Here is a 12116-nt window from a genome sequence, read left to right as displayed (position 1 = left end):
AGCACGGGATTTCTTGTTAGTTCTCTGATGCTGATGCCTTCCTTCATACCTTCATACATATTTTTGAAAATTCTATTCAGAATTTATAGTTGATTCTGGCAGAGCAACTACTCTGCCATACACTAATCTGTCATAGCTTAGAGCAGCATTTGTTTTCACTATATAATTAGATAACTATAATTTACACTTGATGTAAAGAAATATTCCTAGATCACCCATGTTCAATAGTCCAGGAATGGTGCCCTCAGCTTTAGTATCTGCTCTTTCTGATTTGCCCACCCAGGTTTCTTCTTAGAATCCCTGTAGAACCATGGGGGAAAAAAAACAACTTTTTGCCTGGCCTACTTCATTTCCAACTTAGCAGCAAGAGTCTAGATGTTCATACTGACCACAAAACGACCACACACCTCCAACCTCCTTTAAGACTGCTACAATGCAGTCTTAAAGGAGGCTTCAGCAGATCTTGTATGTAAGAAGCTCTAACCCTTACTCTTAAGAATTATTCTGAGCAAGGCAAGGGGACCCATGTCACTCAGTCATTGAGTGTGGGCCACCTCAGTAATGAGACATGATCTTGAGGGAGGCAGCCCCTTCAACAGAAGTAACCTCTTTAAGGGCTGAGTATGCAAGTCCTTCATACTGAAGGGATATCTGGGTAGTGCATTGAAGTATCAACCACAAAAATATTTGGGACATTTCCTTATGTTTCTTGGAAATCATAACCATCAGGCTTTGAATTTTCGAAGTGACGAGGTGAAATGTTTTCAAGACCAACAGGCTCCTCAGACGATCAAGTATCTAGTATTCATTTTAGAAATGGAAGTTCCGGGAGCCTCAATACCAGTGGAATCCTACTTTAACAATAAAATTCTTCCTGCTGCGATTGATCTTCTCCATTACTCAGCATTTTCAAGTTGTTCATAAGATAATTCAATGGTCTTATTTGTAAATGAAATTCAGAAACTCATATAGTCTTTACCAGTGGGAGAACACCTGCTCTTCTTGGATTAAATTGTCCAGGTCTCTCATGAAATTTTGTTTTCTATCTTCCCAGTGGTTCCAAGGAGATTTCTGGTACTTTATATGCTTCCCTGAATATAAATTTCAGAAATTGCTATAGAATTTTGTAGCCCTGCTTGTAAGAACATCTATAGAGTGTATTCCTTTTTTTTTTTTCTTCTGTGTTCAAAGGCTGCAAAGTGAAGCAAGCTCATTGCCCCATCACCTAATGAAATTACCTGTGTTACTAATCTGTATGGTGTGTGTGCTTTTATTTATTTCCAATTATAGTGAAAAAAGGAAGAAGAGAAAGCCATATGAATTTGGGGATGTAATTAGTCTTGGCATAGCCCTGGGTCATAGCCCTTGTTCACTGTACATGCAATTAGAGATGTATAAATAAAGCTAGTATCCCCACAGCAGTGATAGCATTATAAAACTAAGCCTTCACATAAATTTGTCAAGATTGCTGTACATATAAACTACAAGCCTTGGCTTTACCCCAACTAAATCACATCAGAAGTGTTTGCTTTGGTCTACTAATTAAGTTATATAGAAAGGCCAAATTCATGCGGGGGCAACAAAGCCAAAACCCCCCTAAGACATTTTAAGGATGGCATACAAGAAAGCAGTAACTTACATGCCTGTTTTCTCCTCCATTCATATTCAAAAATTCAAGGAGATTCCCACTGAGGCATGCAGAAAGCTCTCTCTAACAGATGTAGACAAGTGTATTAATAAATCATGACCATCATTAAAATTCTTAAACCAATATTTTGTGATCAGGCAGGCTCCTTGCTATCAGTTTCTGTAGTTAGATAGAAAATACTGCATATATGGAACACTAATTAATGAAATCGTTGTAGTTGACTAGTTGCCAAAGATTACTAGCAACACAATCATAGTTTAGAAAACAGTCAAGAAATTTGACTTGCAAAGTGTCTGTGGAGACGTGTTGCGGCTAATAAATCCACATAGCTCCTGCTCACGTATGCTACCCTTGGGCAGAGCAAGGTGGCCTTAATTGTTTTTGTGTTTGTGCATATGCTCTCTACCCTATCGCAACATTTTTCAACTGTGCCCATGAATTCATATGCTTGTATTTTCAGATTGTGCACAGCAAAACCACTTAGGTATAAAGTGGGATTTAAAGAGGCTGATGAAATTGTGTCATCCTAAGAGCTGTGTGGTTTATAACAGATGCTGGGAGTTAAACTTTCCACCCAAACAGCGTCAGAAAATTAGTGAGAGCCACAAACATGACACCAATTACATCAGCAAGCTCTATAATTCCAAGAGTAAATTTCCTGAATATTTCGGGATGCCTCAGTGAAATCAATATTTAGCACCTTCTGAATTTTTAATTCACCAAATCCTTCTTAATTTTTATTTTAGGTTGAAAATATTGAAAATAATTTGTTGTCTAGCTTTAACTGCAGAGGGGACATATGTTTTAGGAAACTTCAAGGAAAAATGGTATGGAAAAAGCTAAATGTGCAGCATGTGTGAGCTGCCTATTCTCACTCATTCTACAGAAATTATTTTTTTTAATCTATTTAACTTAATTTTTTTGGTAAAATAACCTGATAGCTTTAAATATTGATGACAAGCACTTAAAATATTAAGGGATTATTTGTCTCAGTGCATTTTTCCCTGGAAGGATAATGTCTTTGAAAGCTCTTAACAAAATGCTGTTACTCAGTCCCTCTCTGCCTCCACCTATTTATTAAGGGAGCATGTCATTATAACCATGGTAAAGTGGGCATTATTTACTCAATAAACCTTTACAGCTTTATGGAAAAAGCTCTAGATTCAGTTTTTGTAAGAGAAAGCATGCTTATAGCACGACATATTCCTGAAATTTCTTTGATGGACTTTGTTCTAACAAAAATGCAAGTACCTGTCTCTAGCAAAGGACCATTTCTAAAATAATGTGGTCCTAAGTATAAATTGTCATTTGTTTTCAAACTGTTTAAGGAAGTGAGTAGGAGATGGGAGTTTTTGGTCTAATATTTTTATTTTTGAGAGAGAGAGAGAGAGGGCATACACCTGTGCACAAGTGGGAAAAGGGCAGAGGAGAGGGAGAGAGAATCTTAAGCAGGCCCCATGTTCAGCACAGAGTCTGACGTGGAGCTCAGTCTCAGGAAATCGGAAGCTTAACCAACTGAGCCACCCAGGTGCCCCTTTTTTTTTCTTCAATTTTAGAGCAACTTCTTGGTCATGGTAGACTAGATTTTGGCAGTTCTTGGATTAAGACATTATGAACCCTTTAGAACACCCCCTTTCAAATGAAAAATTATACTCCTTTTGTAAGAATAAATAGGAGGAGAACATTAGAGCACAATGAAATGTATGCTCTTTTATCTTTAGCCAGCAATTGCTCAATACAGAAATGGTCCCGTCAGTCTTTGTAAAGGTCATCACAGGCACTACAGCCAAGTGCAGTCTTGGCCCAGCTGTGGGAAGACCAGTACCTATTGTTCAGAGACCCAAATTGGAGTTAGTTAAAAAGACTAAAATCTAAAGAGACTTTTCTTGTCCTGGGTCTTAAAACTTACTGCAGTCTCCTGTCTGAACAGTTGTTAAATCTACAATCACAGTCCATATCTCTCTGCCAGGTCACCTTGTTCTTACTCTGTAATCTGTGTCTAATTCTTGTTCTTTTCGTTACAGAGAAAAGGTGCTCAGTCTTCAAGTGAAAGTAGATAAAGTGTTGAGGCAGACTAACCTTGCTAACAAATTCTATCTTCTGCTTTTAGTAATCACCCCCTTATAACAAATGGAAGGTGGGAGGGTATTGTGAGTAACTGAAGAGTATCAGTGGGGGGAATTTCACTTTAGGCTGAGGAAGAAGGCAAAAAGCATGAGAAAAATGAGTGATCCCCCAAATAAAGCTAGGTGGCTAGTGGTAGATATTTATAATTAAACTTCATTGTTTCACCCCTGAAATTAAACAGAGACAAAGAAAATCTAAACTTCAACATTGGGGGAAAAATCAAAAGATACGTTTTCAGTGATGAGTGTTGACTTACTCATCTAATGGAAGACTTTTGACTCATATGATTAATGTTATACTTTCCTAGATAATAGAAAAATCTGAGTATGAGCATGATGCAGAAAATCTAGTTTTATCTCTTGCTAAGCAAAATTTTGTTACCAGTCTTCCTTAAGAATTCATTCATTATTCACTCACTCAAGAACATTTTTTATTGAGCACTCACATTGGGCCAAGCATTATTCAGTACACTGGGAATAATAATAGTGAACAGAGAATTTCCTGTCTTCCATGAGTTTCTGGTTTTGTGGGAGAGAATAAAATAAACCCATAGACAAACAGATTATTAAATTTTTTTTATACTGGTAAGTGCTGTGAAGGACCTCAAATGTGGTTATCGATTATAATATTTAATTGGAAATGAGGGAGGGCAATATAAGGGTATATGACCAGGGAATACACGTCTAAGGAAATAATTTTGGTGGTTAAGACTGACATAATATAAAGATGAAGTGTTGGGGGTGCCAAGGTGGCTCAGTTGGTTGAGCATCCAACTTTGGCTCACGTCATGATTTCAGGGCTCATGACTTCAAGCTCCACGTGGGGATCTCTGCTGACAGCCCAGAGCCTGGAGTCTGCTTCAGATTCTGTGTCTCCCTCACTCTCTGCCCCTCTGTCTTGTGCTCTGTCTCTCTCTCTCTCTCTCTCAAAAATAAGTAGACATAAACATTTCTTTAAAAAGATGAAGTCTTGGGGAAGAGTGTTCTAGGAATATGGAACACCAAAAGACATGAGGTGGGAATAATCTCAGTCTATTCGGAGGTTAGAAAAATGGCCAGTGTGGCGAGGCTATGATAGCAAAGGAGGTGGTATGAGAGAAACATAAGAGACAGGTAGAAACTAAGACATGCAAGGCCTTGAATGCATGGTAAGTGTTGTGGATTTTATTCGAATTGTAATTGAAACCCTTTGGAGAATTTCACTTATTCTTTAAAAACAGGATACTAGTGACTGTGGACAATGAACTAGAGAGATCAAGATTTGAAACAGGAATGTCATTTACAACACTATTTTTGAAGTTCAGGAGAAATAACCATAACTTGGACTAAGGTAATAGTAGAAAAAAATGGTGAAAAGCAGGCATATACAAGCTATATGTTGGAATTAAAGCCAATGGGAATTCCTGGGTTTGATGTGGGGCATGTGGAAAAAAAGGAGCAATCAAATTTCACTTGTAGGTTTTAGCTATGCACGAACATCAGAGGTGGAAAGGAATATTACAAAGTAGAGACTGAGGCCAGATGCCAAAGTTGCTAAAAATCCCATTGCTAATTAATATTATAGGTAGGACTACTAGACCCCTCTAAGACCCCTACTTTCTGCCATGTCAGGTGGATGATTTATCTTTCTTTCTTCTCCTCTAGGTAGAAAGAAAACTCATTCCAGTGGGTGAGTGAACTCTGTATTTTCTCAGCGATTATTTCATTTTATTCTTTTTCTACTCCACTTCACTCATATTTTGTTCAGTTTCCTATATTAAAATTAATCATTTTACAGGATCCAACTGTGACAATGTAAGAACGGAAAGAATTTATTTCAGCCTTGTGACAAAATACTGATTGATTTTGATTAAACTGACACCATATAGCATCAGAGTCTAATGTAGGATGGTGTAGGGGGCTGCTATATAGAGTTTGTGGCTCCAGAAGGATGAGACTAAATTCTCTTTTAAAAAATATATAGTTGGGGCGCCTGGGTGGCGCAGTCGGTTAAGCGTCCGACTTCAGCCAGGTCACGATCTCGCGGTCCATGAGTTCGAGCCCCGCATCAGGCTCTGGGCTGATGGCTCAGAGCCTGGAGCCTGTTTCTGAGTCTGTGTCTCCCTCTCTCTCTGCCCCTCCCCCGTTCATGCTCTGTCTCTCTCTGTCCCAAAAATAAATAAACGTTAAAAAAAATTTTTTTTTAAATAAAAAAAAAATATATAGTTCCATGTTTTTTAAAGTTGTTTACACTAATGAAGCACAGTATTTTATCATTAAAGCCCACAAATATGTGAATTTAACATATAGTCATTATATTATTTACTTTATAGCTTTATCAAGATATAATTGACATACAATATTGTTTAACTTTTAGGAGTATAATGTAATTCTTTTATACATGTACATATTGCAAAATAATTACCAAAATACGTTTAATTAAAACTTCCATTAACTCACATTAATTACTATGTGTGTGTGTGTGTGTGTGTGTGTGTGTGTGTACATGTGTGTATGCGTGGTGAGAATATTTAAGTTCTATTCTCTTAGCAACTTTTAGGCATATAAAACAGATTTATTAGCTATAGTCACCATACAGTACATTAGATGCCCAGAAGTTATTTGCATTATAACTAGAGGTTTTTACCCTTTGACCAACATCTCCCCATTTCCCCCACCGCCCTGCCCCTGAAAAGCATCATTCTACCCTTTATTTCTTCGACGTTTTTAGATTCTACCTGTCAGCAAGATCACATGGTATTTGCCATTCTCTGACTTATTTCTCTAAGCATAATGCCTTCAAGGTCCATCCTATTGCTGCAAATGGCAGGATTTCTTTCTTTTTAATAGCCAAATTATACACACACACACACACACACACACACACACACACACACACACACTCATACACATATGCTCATATACTACACACAATTAAATCTGTTTAACATAATATTTTCATTAATTGCCTGATACATGTATGATAATTTCCCACTACTCTTTGGCTGCATTGTCTTTGATTATCTCTTCTCTTTTGGTTGGCACATTTAATCCATTTACATTCAGTGTTATTATAGAAAGATATGGGTTTAGAGTCATTGTGATGTCTGTATGTTTTATGCTTGTAGTGATGTCTCTGGTACTTTGTCTCATAGGGTCCCCCTTAGGATCTCTTGTAGAGCTGGTTTAGTGGTGACAAATTCCTTCAGTTTTTGTTTGTTTGGGAAGACCTTTATCTCTCCTTCTATTCTAAATGACAGACTTGCTGGATAAAGGATTCTCGGCTGCATATTTTTTCTGTCTAGCACACTGAAAATCTCGTGCCAATTCTTTCTGGCCTGCCAAGTTTCAAAAGAGAGATCAGTCACGAGTCTTATAGGTCTCCCTTTATATGTGAGGGCACGTTTACCCCTTGCTGCTTTCAGAATTTTCTCTTTATCCTTGTATTTTGCCAGTTTCACTATGATACGTCGTGCAGAAGATCGATTCAAGTTACGTCTGAAGGGAGTTCTCTGTGCCTCTTGGATTTCAATGCCTTTTTCCTTCCCCACTTCAGGGAAGTTCTCAGCTATTATTTCTTCAAGTACCCCTTCAGCACCTTTCCCTCTCTCTTCCTCCTCTGGGATACCAATTATGCGTATATTATTTCTTTTTAGTGTATCACTTAGTTCTCTAATTTTCCCCTCATACTCCTGGATTTTTTTATCTCTCTTTTTCTCAGCTTCCTCTTTTTCCATAACTTTATCTTCTAGTTCACCTATTCTCTCCTCTGCCTCTTCAATCCGAGCCGTGGTGGTTTCCATTTTGTTATGCATTTCGTTTAAAGTGTTTTTCAGCTCCTCGTGACTGTTCCTTAGTCCCTTGATCTCTGCGGCAAGAGATTCTCTGCTGTCAGCTATACTGTTTTCAAGCCCAGCGATTAATTTTATGACTATTATTCTAAATTCACTTTCTGTTATATTATTTAAATCCTTTTTGATCAGCTCATTAGCTGTTGTTATTTCCTGGAGATTCTTCTGAGGGGAATTCTTCCGCTTGGTCATTTTGGATAGTCCCTGGCGTGGTGAGGATCTGCAGGGCACTTCCCCTGTGCTGTGATGTATAACTGGAGTTGGTGGGCGGAGCCACAGTCAGACCTGATGTCTGCCCCCAGCCCACCGCTGGGGCCACAGTCAGACTGGTGTGTGCCTTCTCTTCCCCTCTCCTAGGGGCGGGATTCACTGTGGGGTGGGGTGGCCTGTCTGGGCTACTTGCACACTGCCAGGCTTGCGATGCTGAGGATCTGGCGTCTTAGCTGGGGTGGGTAGGCAAGGTGCACAGGGGCAGGAGGGGCAGGCTTAGCTTGCTTCTCCTTAGGTGATCCACTTCAGGAGGGGCCCTGTGGCAGCAGGAGGGAGTCAGATCCGCTGACGGAGGTTTGGCTCCGCAGAAGTGCAGAGTTGGGTGTTTGCGCGGAGCGAGCAAGTTCCCTGGCAGGAACTGGTTCTCTTTGGGATTTTGGCTGGGGGATGGGCGGGGGAGATGGCGCTGGCGAGCGCCTTTGTTCCCCACCAAACTGTGCTCTGTCGTCAGGGGGCTCAGCAGCTCTCCTTCCCTTTGTCCTCCAGCCTTCCCGCTCTCTGAGCAGAGCTGTTACCTTATGACCTCCCAGACGCTAAGTCGCGCTTGCTGTGGGAACACAGTCCGTCAGGCCCCTCCGCTTTTTGCAAGCCAGACTCGGGGGCTCTGCTTGGCCGGCGAGCCGCCCCTCCGCCCCGGCTCCCTCCCACCAGTCCGTGGAGCGCGCACCGCCTCGCCGCCCTTCCTACCCTCTTCCGTGGGCCTCTCGTCTGCGCTTGGCTCCAGCGACTCCGTTCTGCTAATCCTCTGGCGGTTTTCTGGGTTATTTAGGCAGGTGTAGGTGGAATCTAAGTGATCAGGAGGACGCGCGGTGAGCCCAGCGTCCTCCTACGCCGCCATCTTCCCTCTCCCTCAATCCTGATTATCTCTTCTCATATGGCCATGATTTAATAATACCATTTCTCTAGGAAGAATAGAAAGATAATTTAGTATTTTCTCTATCATAGTCTATCAAAAATTTTTTTTATTGTTATTGATAGATTGAAAAGGTGTTTTTAGTTTCAAAACTCATTTTAAAGATTGTTATCAAACTTCTCCATGGATAACCTATAAGATTTCAGGTCATTTCAAATGTTCTTTTATTTTTGATTTTTTTAAATGAAAAAAAATGTTTATTTATTTTGAGATAGAGAGGGAGAGAGAGAGAGAGAGAGAGAGAGAGAGAGAGAGAGAGAGTTAAAGGCAGAGCAAGATAGGAAGAGAGAATCCAAAGCAGGCTCAGTACTGCCAGTGCAGAGCCCGATGTGGGGCTCGAATTCACGAACCACAAGATCATGACATGAGCCGAAATCAAGAGTTGGTCACTTAACTGAGCCACTCAGGTACCCCCCGGTCATTTCAAATGTTCTTATGAGCAACTAAAATGAAATAATTCTTAAAATGATCATACTTTCATACTTGTCAACCAGTTTGTCAATGATGTTGTTGTCATAATGTATTATAAATTTTATTTCATCTTTATCTATGTCAGTAATTTGCTTTAAACTAGCAAGAAATGCAAACCTTCTCTCAATGCATTCATGTGATCCACTCTTCATTAACTAGATTATCAAACTGTCCGAGAGCCTATTCATTCATATAATCCTTCTGAAAAAAATTTTTCAATCTGAGAATAAGGTATACACAAAAGTAATGCAAATGCATTTATAATTGTCATTATGTAGTAATGAACCATATAATTGCATAATCAAATCATTCTTATGCTACATACATTAATTTACTGATGAATATATCTGGACGTTTTGTAAAGGCATGTTTGTGTTTCTAGATCTTTCTCTCTGTTGCTAGTGATGTTGTTTACTTTTTTGCCTGGCCTACCAGAATTCTCTTTAAGACATGGTAAGTCACATATGCTTAGTGAAGGTGTGTTGGGATAAACAAAACTTGTGAATACACACAAACATACTCACTTTTATAGAACTTATGTAGTTTCATGCCTTACAAACACAAATGTTCGTTATACTTTATGTGATTATAATAAAAAGTAGTAAGTTGTACTTCTAATTACATACTGTCCACCTTATTGAATATGACTCATGAGTATGAACTTTTGTTTTGATTGTCAATGAAAGATCAATCTATCACACTTTGACATGTGTATAAATTAGAAGAGTGTTGCACAGACTAGTGTCTAGTCTATACATTTCAAATCTTGTTTCTCTTCCACTGTATGTGCTTCTAGGGCCTGATACCAAAAACCATTATCATATGACTATATAATAACCCCTGGTCTCTGGTGCACTCTCTCACATCTCACCAGAGGAACTGGTATAGTAGATGATAGGAGTATTCCCAGAAACCATTCTTATATTGAGGTGGCAATATAATCTAGCACCATATCAATAGCAACAATATCATTAAGCACAGGTGACTGTAACTTTCATAGATTTGTGCCACTAAACTACAACTAATTGTAACTTCATCTCAACTTTCCTGGCTTAACTAGATCCCCAAAGGGCTAATGAACACTCTCGAACCAAGTAGTGGGAGGAGAAGGTAAATGAGAGGGGAATCAGAGAAGAGAAAGACAGTGGTCTTAACCTCTTAAGGTTAAAATATTCTATCTTTGCAGATTTTATAAAGGAAGTATATGATCATGTAAATATGTGGTCAGCATTCCTCCCAGGGTCTTGAAAAGAGTCCATGCAGTCAAAGACTCTGATGCTTATGCTTCACTAGCTTCTTGAGAAATTCAACTCTGCTTCCCTCTCTCAGCCACAATACTAAGAGCAAGTACCCAGTGTTCTCAGGTATAGAGCACAGGTTCCCTGGCTGCTGCCTTAGAAAGGGCCATCACCTTACCAGAATTTGGCCACAGGCTCTAGAACCTGCAACAGCCTATCTCAATCCAAACTTGCCTCCTGAGTTCCATTTCACTGCTAGTAACATGACCATCCCAGGTCCTCAATTTAGAGACACCCAGAAACCCACAAAGTCTGCATGTGTGTTTTCTCTCTCTCTTACACATGCATCCTCAAAGTTTATAAGTATGATAGCTACTAAGGAGTCTTTTACTAAGGAGACATTCGAAAAGATCATTAAGAAGTCTATTAACTCATTGAACACATTATCAGAAAATTTTAAATTGGTCTATATTGAAAATATACACTATTCAGTTTTTTCAACATGCAAAGAAGGGTAAATTATAAATTGCCCCTAGACTTCTCCTTTCTTATAGGCTTATGTTCATCAAAAGATACCATTAAAAAAACAAAAAGGCAAGCCACATGCTCGGAAAATAGGTTCACAATAAACCTATCTGACAAAGCACATGTATCCAGAATAGATAAAGACTATTACAGATATTATACATAAAGACTCTAAGAATACAAACAACCCAATTTTTTTAATGAGAAAAAAAAATTTGAACACTTAACAAAAGCAGATATACAAATGGCCAATCTGCAAATTAAAAAGACATTCAACTTCACCAGTCACCAAGGAAATGCTAATTACGACCACAATGAGATAATACCACATACTTCCTAGAAAGGCTATAATTAAAAATGGTAATCAACGCCAAACAATGGCAAGGATGTGAAGCAACTAGAACTCTCATATATTGTTAGCGAGAGTGTAAAATTATATAAACACTTTGGTTAAAACAAATCTGGCAGTTTCCTAAATACCTAAACATGTTTATCCTATGACCCAGACATTCTACATCTACCGTGTCCACAAGAAGGCTTTCACAAGAATGTTAAAAAAAAAAAAAAAAAAAAACAACTTGAAAACGACCAAAAGCTGCTAACAACCCAAATGCCTATTGGTGAACATAAACGTAGTATGATGCATAATTTGTTGCAATTCAGCAATAAAAAATTAATAAACTAATGATTCCTACAACAACATGCATTAATCTAATAAGCCAGTTTGTTGGAGGAATGAAACCAGACACAAAAGTTTGCATGCTAAGATTCCATCTACAGGAAGTTTATGAACAGGCAAAACACTCAATTATGATAGAAATCAGAACAGTGGTTAGCATGGAAGTGGTGAGGGTAGCAGTTAACTGAAAACTTGAATGAGGGAACTTTCAGGTTTGATGGATAGTTACTATATTTTGATTTGAGTGGTGGTAACATGGATGCATAGATTTGTCATAACTTCAACGATATGCCTAAGATCTGTGCTTTTTATTATATATAAGGTGAGCCTCCATAAAGAATAGTTGCATTTGGGGATAGCCAGCCTCAACAGTTCTTTTCTTAGTCTCCTTGAATTCAGCAACGAAGGTATTAATG

This window comes from Herpailurus yagouaroundi, unplaced genomic scaffold (assembly GCF_014898765.1).
Source record: "Herpailurus yagouaroundi ecotype Mexico unplaced genomic scaffold, PumYag 163, whole genome shotgun sequence".
NCBI classification, from domain to species: domain Eukaryota; kingdom Metazoa; phylum Chordata; class Mammalia; order Carnivora; family Felidae; genus Herpailurus; species Herpailurus yagouaroundi.
This window is presented reverse-complemented; position numbering follows the sequence as displayed.